Source organism: Malania oleifera, chromosome 6 (genome assembly GCF_029873635.1).
Source record: "Malania oleifera isolate guangnan ecotype guangnan chromosome 6, ASM2987363v1, whole genome shotgun sequence".
In the NCBI taxonomy this organism is placed as follows: Eukaryota; Viridiplantae; Streptophyta; class Magnoliopsida; order Santalales; family Ximeniaceae; genus Malania; species Malania oleifera.
In genome coordinates this window covers 1,473,274-1,483,955 of record NC_080422.1, presented here as the reverse complement: position 1 = coordinate 1,483,955, position 10,682 = coordinate 1,473,274, and positions in this window count along the sequence as shown.

The following is a 10,682-nucleotide window of genomic DNA, read 5'->3' as shown; positions in this document are numbered from 1 at the left end:
TAAGTACTACACGCAACTAACCGACACCCACACTCCCGAATGCTAGGACGCTAGTTTCGGCTACTCGAAGGACCTGAAATGCATTTGTATATTCGGGGTGAGACACCTCTCAGTAAGGAAGAAACATGTTATATCAGTGTGTGGCACATAAGTGTTATTTCAACATAAAACATAACACAATACAGTTCCAGTACATACGATACAAAACATACGGTCAGTGTCGTCACACTCTTTGACCGAAACTGGCCGCATTACACGGAGCATCCCATAACCTGACATTAGCCGAAGCCCCACAGCAATATCGTTGCTAATGCGGTGTCAACTCACACCCATCGGTGACCAACTGGAACAAACATATGATATTTCACACCCTAGGATATAGAGCTTGTAGTGACCCGAAGAATAATAGTATTTTAATAATAAAGAGGGAGGAAAATGGAAACAGGAACCGAAGGAGGCAGTAGACTTCATCGACGAATGCAGAGCGTTTGTCGACGACATCGCACTTTGGAGGTAATAATAATTTCAAGAAATTTCCAAGCCTCGTCGACGAATACAGGGGTTTCGTCGACGAGGGTTCTTCAGGTGCTCGTCGACGAGATTCTGTCTCATAGACGAGAAAATACCGAGAGAAGAATTTAGGTGTAACACCCCAACCTCGAAGGGTCTGGGATAATTACTTTTCACTATTGATTTACAGCGGAAGCAAATAAACTCAATTATTATTAAACCAGAGCGCTAATTATCCATATTAGAATCATTTATTTCAAAAGAAGAAAATTACACAAATATAAATATCTGACATCATACTATTATTTCTAATCATTCTTTATTTTTCTAACCCCACCCGCATGCTTACTAAGCTTGATTTCCGACATGCCTTTCAAAGTTATCTGAAATAAAAATATGATTGGGGTGAGACGACGCTTTGTAAGTAAATAAGATCATTATTAGTGTGTGGCCAAAATTAGTTTTAAAAAAATTGCGTAGAATAATATTTAATACTATAAATTCAAAACTGCTTCTAGAATAAATATAAATTTAAAAATTTCTGCATAAAACTTTTACCATCAACTATAACATTAAAATTTAATAACCATATACTGTGACCGTTAAATTAAACTTTTAACTTTAAAACTATAAAAATATTTAACTATATACATACATATATTTTTCCTTATACGTTTCCTTTAAATCGTCATTTAGGCACAAAAATGACCCTTTTCATATAAACTTATACTTTTCATTCAATTCATTAATAACTCTGTACACGTAATTAAATATGTATAAACATATATTGTAAAAAAACCACCCTTAGGCCTGTTTGCCATAAGTCATGTTTACCCCCATGACTGGGTTGTGCGGTCCGAAGACTAGACTTAGCTGGCTGGCTGACCAAACTAAATCAACGTACGTAAACTTTAAGTGAGATTTTCCTTATTAAGTCTTTGTCCGGAACCAGGTGTGCACTCAGGAGAAATCCACTAACATAAATAACGACTCTGTAAACAGTGTGGGTATACTCTGATCCGTTTAAACTTTAAGCTGCAGTACCGAGCATCTGTAACTTTGAACTTGCTTTGCCATAAGGGGTTTTAAAACCATATTATTATAATGCAATTTAAAATAATCTCGTGAAAATCTCATCTTTACTCATATTTTCATAAAAAAATGTAACGTGGAAATAAACTCATGCCACACAATTTTTGTGTTAAAAATATATATGATTTTATTTTTGAATAGAAAGAAATGCTGAAAATTTATCTGAGGGGATTAGAACATTTCTTAACCCAAAAATAGATGCAAGTATATTAAAGATAGAACTGATATAATTAAATATGCGTAAAAATAAACTCATGAAAATTTTGTGGAACTAATTAACATAATTATAATTTACTTATAAAATAAACTCGGGTATGAATTTTAAATAAAAAAAAACTAACATAATCAAAATTTACTTACCTTCTTCTTTTACCTTGTGCTACGAATACAATAACTATCTCTAAGAAATGAGATTAGAAAGAGTGGGTGAGTGAGAACTTACTCAAAAATTCTCTCTCCACCACAAATTCTTTCACTCACTAATCCTTCTCTTTCTTGGAAAAATTGTTGTGAAAAATGAAGGTTGAGAGCTTCCTATTTATAGGAAAATTTTGGGGAAGAAATGAAATTTATAAAAGTGTGGGGAGATTGGTGAAATTATAATTTTTGAAAATTAAAGAATGGGTAAGAGATGGGCAAGGTATGGGTTGAGTATGGGATGGGGATGGAGGCCATGTGGGAGTGCTTGCCATCATTCCCATTAAATAATTTTTTAATTAATCACTTACCTAATTAATTAGTTAATTAATTATTTTATTATTTTATTATTTTTCTTAATCATTATTATCATTATTATTATTATTGTTATAACTTTTAAACTATTTTTAGTATTTATTTATTTTTGAACAAGAATTAAATTTAAATTTTGAAAACTCATATGAGCCCCACATGGTCTTGTGGGCCCCACACAACTTTGAGACCCAAATGGATCCTATGTAATTCCAATAATCCTCATACGATTTTATGAGCCCTATACAGTTTCAAGACTCGTGTAAACCTCCACACGGCTTCGAGACTCATGTGGGCCCCACACAGTCTTGTGGGCCCCACATAGGATACTTATATTATTATTATTTTATCATATATTTCTACAAATTATATCAGTCAAAACATCATTTTATGTACTTATTTACGTATATAAATAGTGGCTACTCTGTTTTATCCTATGAAATTCCATTTTGACCAGGCCGACCTCTAGGGAGTGACTGAGCCGCAATGGTCTCTAAGCACTCGCTTAGACAAGGTCTTTCTTAGGCATCAAACATGGAATCAAGGATCCTAACAGAGAAACATTTTCATTTTGATACTAACTAAATGACCATTATTATAATTTATTGATTTATTTTTATTTTTTTGGGTTATTACATCGGGCTACTCTGAATTTTGTCGATGAAAGGTAAGGTTCGTTGACGAAATTACTTAAGGACTCGTCGACGAGATGACGTGGCTCGTCGACGAAACCTGCAGTATAAATAGCCCTAAACTCATTTTTTATCACAGAAAATCAGCGTCGCTCTCTTCTCTCTCTCTCTCTCTCTCTCTCTCTCTCTCTCTCTCTCTCTCCTACTGCCTCTCCCTCTTCTCTCTTCGATTCTGGCCTCGTTAGTCGCCGGATCGACGATCTGAGGCCACCACCACGCTCCTGGTGGAGTTCTCTTCAAGTCTACCAGAGCGGATCATCGGTGGGGCAAAGTTGGAATTCATCCCAAATCCAGGGTAAGGTCTTTCATTCGGAATATGGCTTTCTAGCAGTTGTAGAAAATGTTGTAGACGTAAAAATAGTGACATTTTGTTCTGACAAAAATTATTTTCAGGGTGTCGAGTAGGAAACCCTGCGGGTGTAGGAACTGTCTCAGTAGGGGATTTTAGCGAGAGTCAAGTAAGGAAAATATGCTATGCTAGGCAATTTTACTATGTTTCAGTATAAACCATACGTTTTTATCAAATGATTATTCACGCTAGAAATTTATACAGCTTATCATTTATGTATAATATGTTTAAAATTACTGTGTGGCTTGAGAATAGGGGTATAGTAAAGAAACATGTTTTATAGTATTTTCAGGATATGTTTTACAGAATAAATAGCCAGTGGTTATATTTTATAGTAATTATAGAATACCATGATTATACAGTTTTCAGTACCATGATTATACAGTTTTCAGTATCATGATCATATAATTTTCAGTACTATGACTTATAGATTACAGTTCAGTTCAGAAATATATATGATACAATTACAGTTTATTACAGTGTCATGATTAATACAGTTATTACAGAATCATGTTAAAACAGTTAGTTGTATACAGAAATATATTATATAGTATCAAACCCTGTTGGACTATACAGCAGAACACGGTATCGTAACTACAAATATTTAGTTCAGAGTGCAACCATTCAGATAATACGTGGTAGTAGGTCGATCGTATAGTGCCCTGACGTGGATAGACTCCCCATCAGATATGGGTTGAGGAGGGCAAATCAGACTGAGGGAATATAGTGGTTTACCCTGGTCGGCCAGCTAGGGTAGATCCCGCCTACGGGCCGCACAACCCTATCATGAGGGGTTAAATCATGACACACGGTTATCAATAGGGAAGTTTTCAGTTATTATCATGTATATACAGATTTGCAGAGACAGAGAATATACTTATGTACATTAGAAGTATTTTGACTAGTAACCGAAAATTTCAGATATGTTAAGTAATATGGAATTGGTGGTGGTTTCTATTATTTGTATATTATTCATAGATCTAGTTAAATTTTCATAGTATTGTAACTCATTTGTCACACACTAGCAATAACATATTTTGTCTTACTGAGCGTTGGCCCATCCCAATTACTTTAACATTTTTTAGGTGACCTAGGTAAACGAGCAAACCAGGCTCGCAGATAGAGGGGCTTCAGTACTGCCCTATCAGTAGATAGTGAGTATGTTTTTGGAGTATTTTTATATAGCCCTAACCCAGTTGAGGGTATTTTGGGGAATAGTCGTATATGTATATTTGAGAAACCTTTTAGCACTCTGGTATTGTATATAATTACATATGGTTATGTTTATTTGATTTTTGCTTCTTTCTGCTTAGGTTGATGATTGAGTTTAATCTAGTGTGGTATCAACGCATTTTAAATGTTATACTATAAAATAAAATAAAAAAAAAAAAAAAACCTAGTTAAATAGCAGGTCGTTACAGAGCCGGACACTCTTACCCACGGTATTTAGCCGAGACATGGCTTTTGCCCACGGTAATTAGCCGAGACGTGGCAATTTCACAAAACCTGAAACAATTTTGGAACTCATGTTTCTATACCTCTCAGCTTACGGTAATTAGTCGTCACGACTATTTTCACAAACTTGGAACATTTTACATACAACAGTTCATTCCACACTTCTTTGGGTATACAACAAAACATATCGTTTTCAATTCGAGAATATAGTTTAATACAAATACAGGTATGGTCATCTCAATACCACAATTTAAACAAATATACAATTTTTCAACAGAAACATAGATGTTATCCAAGACCCCTAATTTTCTCCAAAAACTATAACCCGAAAATTCCGTATTTTCACTCGATAGATTTTCCCAAATAAGTAGCCAAAATATACATACAATCGTAAATTACAGGTTTACCGATTCCAATTTTAAAAATAACTGATATAAACAGAATCCCCTTACCTTAACCCGAATACCAAAACACGAACTCTACGGCTCCAAAACTATGAACCGAGTTCCCAAAACCAAAATGTTGATCCTATGAGTCATTTCCAGTTTTGATAATGATAAATACTCTTGGTATTTAATGTTTTCCAAGTTTGTGTGCAAGTTCATATTGGCAAAATCAGTTAATGGCACATGAAGACTTGAAGAAAATAAAGACCATGAAGCTTTCTCATTATTGTACTTTATATTATTACTTTATTTGGGTCTCTAATAGTAACATCGGGCAAAGGTCTGTAATAATCTGCATTGCGTGCATGTAGGAAATTATAAGTTCAAGACCTTAGAGGGACCTTAGGGAACGGCTGACCGACACCGGATTTTTCGGTGTCCTAAAGAAGACCTAGACTAACCTTAGGACTCCCTATAATTTATAAAAATATGCCCTATCTTCTTAAATTTAATCATCATATGAATAGGGTTTATATACAAAGTGATTAGAATCGAAATGCGTTAAAAATGCATGTTCGGTCGATTGTACTTTCACAGTGTAAATTTGTTGGTCGACCAAACCGGTCACCAGGTCAACAATTTGACCATGGCTCGGTTGATTGAACAAGACCAGTTTAATTATGTTGGTCGATCGAACTTCCCTTGGTCAACGCTTTGACCTTCGGTCAATCAACCAAGAAAGTACTTCAATGTCGTGGTCGAACAAAGGTCATCGGGAGATGCCACAACTTCCCGGTCGACCGAACCACTCAGTTCAAATTCACCTGGTCGACCGAATCGTGCTAGAATGAAAAGTCATCCTTGGGACACTTTGTCCGGTCGACCGAACTCTCAATTCAAATTTCTCCCGATCGACCGAACTTGGTCAATTGGTCCACCGAATCTCGCGTCTGGTCGACCGGTGCTCTCGGGTTGGACATTATTTTTATCGCAGTTAATTTTTTTAAATAGAGTTAATTTTCTTAATGATTTTTAAAACAAATTTAATAATACCCTTGGTGTCCCCAATGGTCATAATTTTGCCTATGCCTATATATATCTCATCATTTGCAAATTAAGGTAAGATTAGCAAATAGTATTAAGCCAAAATTTTCTAAAAAATTTTAAATCCCATTTTCTCCTACTAAGTCCATAACACTCAAATACCTTCATTCCTTTGAGAAATCTTACCTTGTGAATGTTTATTGTATGTTATATTGTGCTAGAAACCCTCACTTGTATATTACATATTTGATTTTCATATTGAGGGTTGAGCTAGATTTTTCCCCCAATTTCATTTGATAAATCTTTGGTTGAGAAAAATCATATAGCTAGATTTTTTTTTCCCAAGATTCTTGTTTTTAGACTAACTGAGGTTGTTGATAAGTTGGTCTTGCATGAACAAGGCGCTTTTATTCCTGGGCAAAGTATTTTTGAAAATATTATACTAGCTTAAGAAATAGTTCAGTCTTTGCACAAAAAAAAAGTTGGCGGCAATGTGATGATAAAACTTGATATGGCTAAGGCTTACGATAAAGTGAATTGGAATTTTCTTCTGAAGGTACTTAAGGTTTTTGGTTTCTCTGAGAGGTTTTGCAAGCTCATAAAAAATTATGTGGAGTCTCCATGGTTTTCTGTCTTGATGAACGGAACCTTTAAGGGGTTTTTTCAATCTACGAGAGGCTTGCGGCAAGGGGATCCACTATCTCCTTATTTATTCATCATAATGGAGGAGGTTTTGATAAGGTTGCTTACGAAAAACTATGAGACTGGTCGAATTGGTAAATTTAATCATCCGATTGGGACCCCATTAGTTTCGCATTTGTTATATGCGGATGATATTCTTATTTTTATGAATGGTGGGAAGAGGTCTATGAGAAATTTAGTTTACGCTTTGGAAAGGTATGAGAAGTGGTCAGGTCAAAAAATCAGTAAGACGAAGTCAACGTTATTCCTCTCAAAATACATCGCTCCTGCTAGGGAGCGTGGTTTATTAAGAATCACAGGTCATGGAAGGTAAATTCCCTGTTTCATATTTGGGTGCGCCTTTGGTGTTTGGGAAATTGTCTTCCAGGACATTGGAGCCTCTTATGGAGAAGATTAGAAAGAAAATTCTAGGGTGGAAATCTAAGTTGCTCTCGCAAGGTGGAAAATTGATTTTATTAAGACATGCGTTGTCTAGCATGCCTATTCATTTGATGTTTGTTATTAAGATTTCGCTGGTCACATATTCTCGCATTAACTCTCTTTTTTCAAATTTTTTTTATAGGGAGAGGTGAAAGATAAAAGGAAGATTCATTGGCGCTCTTGGGGGAAAATTTGTAAACCTACCTCGGAAGGGGGTCTGGGCCTGAGAGATCTTAAGGAAATTCAAAAATCTCTTTTCACTTCTAACAATTTGTGGGCAGATTTTTTCAGAGCGAAATATTGCAGAAATGATCATTTACTAATAAGGAAGGGGAGACCAAATGAATCTTGGTTTTGGAAATCAATTATGACCACAATTCCAGAAGTTATGGATAATGTAAAAATTTTGGTGAGAGGTGGGAACTCTTCTTTTTGGTTCGACAGGTGGCTGTCATTAGAATCATTATTTGTGAGCACTGAGAATATTTTGAACAAGAAACTATGTATTAAGGATTGCTGGCTAAATAATAATTAGAACTCTAATTTAATACGGGAATTGGTTAGTGTTGATAAAACAAGGGAAATTTTGCAACAGGTGTCGGCGGGTAAAAGTGGGCAGGATATTCTTTTCTGGAAGCCTGCCTCGGACGGTAATTTTTCTACAAAAATAACTTGGGAGGTAATGAGGAGCAGAAGTGATAATTTTTTTGTGGAATGACTGTTTTTGGCATTCTTTATTGCCCAGAAGAATATCAATGTGTTTATGGAGAGCCTGGTTTAGATGCTTGACTGTAGATGATAGAATTCAGATCAAAAGAATATCGATGGCTTCGACTTGTGATTGTTGCGTTCAGAGAAGTCAGGAAAACATTAATCATATTCTTTCTTTAGGAGAGGTGGCTTCAGAGGTTTGGCATCGGGATAGTGTGGCATTGGGGATTCCTTTCCAACGATCTCTTCCTTGGAAAAATAAAATGACAAATTGTTTCCACTATGTAAAAAAAATAGTCTATTAAAGGTATTTAATCGGGCTGATTCCATGTTTGATTACATGGTGCCTCTGGAATCGAAAATGTAAAGCGAGAATGGAATAAGTTTATCAAAGTGCAGATCAGATATGGAGAAGTGTTTGATTCTGGGTTAGTTTTATTGCTGAGAGCATCATTTCTTTTCAAAAATTGAAGAAGTCGGACATTAAGATTTTGAATGAGTTTCAAATTAAGCATCAGGGAGTTTGTGATAGGCCTGGAAAAATTATTTCATGGGTTAAACCTCCAGTAGGGTGGATAAAACTTAATTGTGATGGGAGTTGTAGGGGCAATCTGGGTACTTTAGGAGGTGGAGGAATTATTCGGGATTGCCATGGCATGGTAAAAGCGGCTTTTTCAAGTTATTTTGGCAATGATACGAATAATAGTGTGGAATTAAAAGCAATCAGGGAAGGAATTCGTTTGTGTAAATGTTTGCATTATGTTAATGTGATTGTTGAAAGTGACTCGCGAATTGTAGTTGATTGGCTTTGGAAAGGTAGATGTACTTTGTGGTATCTTTGGAAATTTTGGGAGGAGCTCGTGGTAGAGTTAGAAGGAGTGAATGTCATGGTGATGCATCAATATAGGGAAGGCAATAGTGTGGCTAATTTTCTTACTAAAGTAGGAGAAATGGAAAACAATGTAATCTACGAAGAACAACACCTTCTACCACGTTATCTGAAAGGTATCCTTCGGATGGATAAGTAGGGTCTCGTTTCCGTTCGTTGTTAGTTCATCTCTAGAGTTTCGTTTGGTGTATTTCGTTTTGTTTTTAGTTGTTTTTATGTTTTTATCTTCTTTGTTAGTTATGTTTAATTTTGTTTGTCCTAATTTCGTTGGTTGGTTTTAACTTGTAACCACGGTATTCCTCCGCCCAAAGTGAGGGTTTATTAATTAATGAATGAAGGTGCTACCCTCTTTTACCCAAAAAAAAAAAAATTGGGATACTTTTGTGTGCAAAAATATTTTACAAAGCTAGATTTCAAAAAACTCTTGTGCTAGATACATTTGAGAAAATATTTTTGAGGTTGTTTGAACACTTTGATTGGCATCTTTGAAACCCTAAGCTTGCATTGAGATATTTTATATTGTGTTTCAAAGAAAACCTTGTTTATACACTCTTGTACATATTTGAGATTATCCATAATATTGAGTGTTGACACGTAGAGCACCGAGCTTATAGTTCATACATCATTGAGATGCATTGATTATATTGTGCGTAGTGGTACATATCAGCTTATGTAAGAAGCATTTGTTTGTACATAAAATTTTAAATCCGTTGTATTCCAGGCGTGGGCCTGAAGAGGGAGACTAGCCCTGTTAAATAGTGTTAAGTTGGCTTAGACCCGGTTAGGAAAGCTAAGTGCGTCATCTTGGTAAGGCATGTTGGTTGAGGTCAACCCCTTGAATTGACGTAGTTGTAATCGGTGTCACTCCACCCGTTAAGTGAGCTTTAGTGGAATCCTCAGGCTTACGAGCTAGAGGCGAGGATGTAGGCACAGTTGGTCGAACCCTGATAACATATCGTGCGTGTTCTTTATATTTCTGCAAATTTATTTTTCGCACTTTTATTTTCAACACATGTATATTGTATGCTTGATTCATTATATGTAGTACATGTGTTGATTGAGTTTATAATTAAATAAAAAAACCCTAGGTTTGTGTAATGTTGCTGCTAGATTGGTTGACCTAGGGATAAATTTTTAAATACCCAATTCACCCCTCTTGGGAATACACCAAAGCTAACACTAAACATCAAACTATAATTCTTACTACTATATATATGCCGAAACGAAAACAAAATTAGACCCTTACCTCGATTTTGGATCAAAACCCAAAAATCCTTAAAACGAAATTCTGATCCACTATAAACATAGAGATTCTTCTCCTGATCCACGTAGCAACGTCAAATCGTTGATTCTAGCAACAGACGACTTGAAATATTAGAGAAAGACAGATTTCTAGAGAGAGCAAGATAGAGAATTTTGGTTTCTTCCTCATTAAGTAAGTGATTTAGACATTTCTAACTTGATTGACTCGACTAGACTCGTCAACAAGACGGCGTCCTCATCAACGGGCCGCTGAAGGAAGTTCGTTGATGCCAAGGTGGACTCGTCAACGAGCTTGAGATTTTAAGATTTCCCAAAATCTCTCGGTATCTCCTCATCGACGAACCACCGAAACTCGTCATTGAGTTGTACAAGAGACCTCGTCGACGAGAAAAGAAGCCTCTTCGATGAACCCTGCTAATTTTTACCTTTTTAATTTTCCT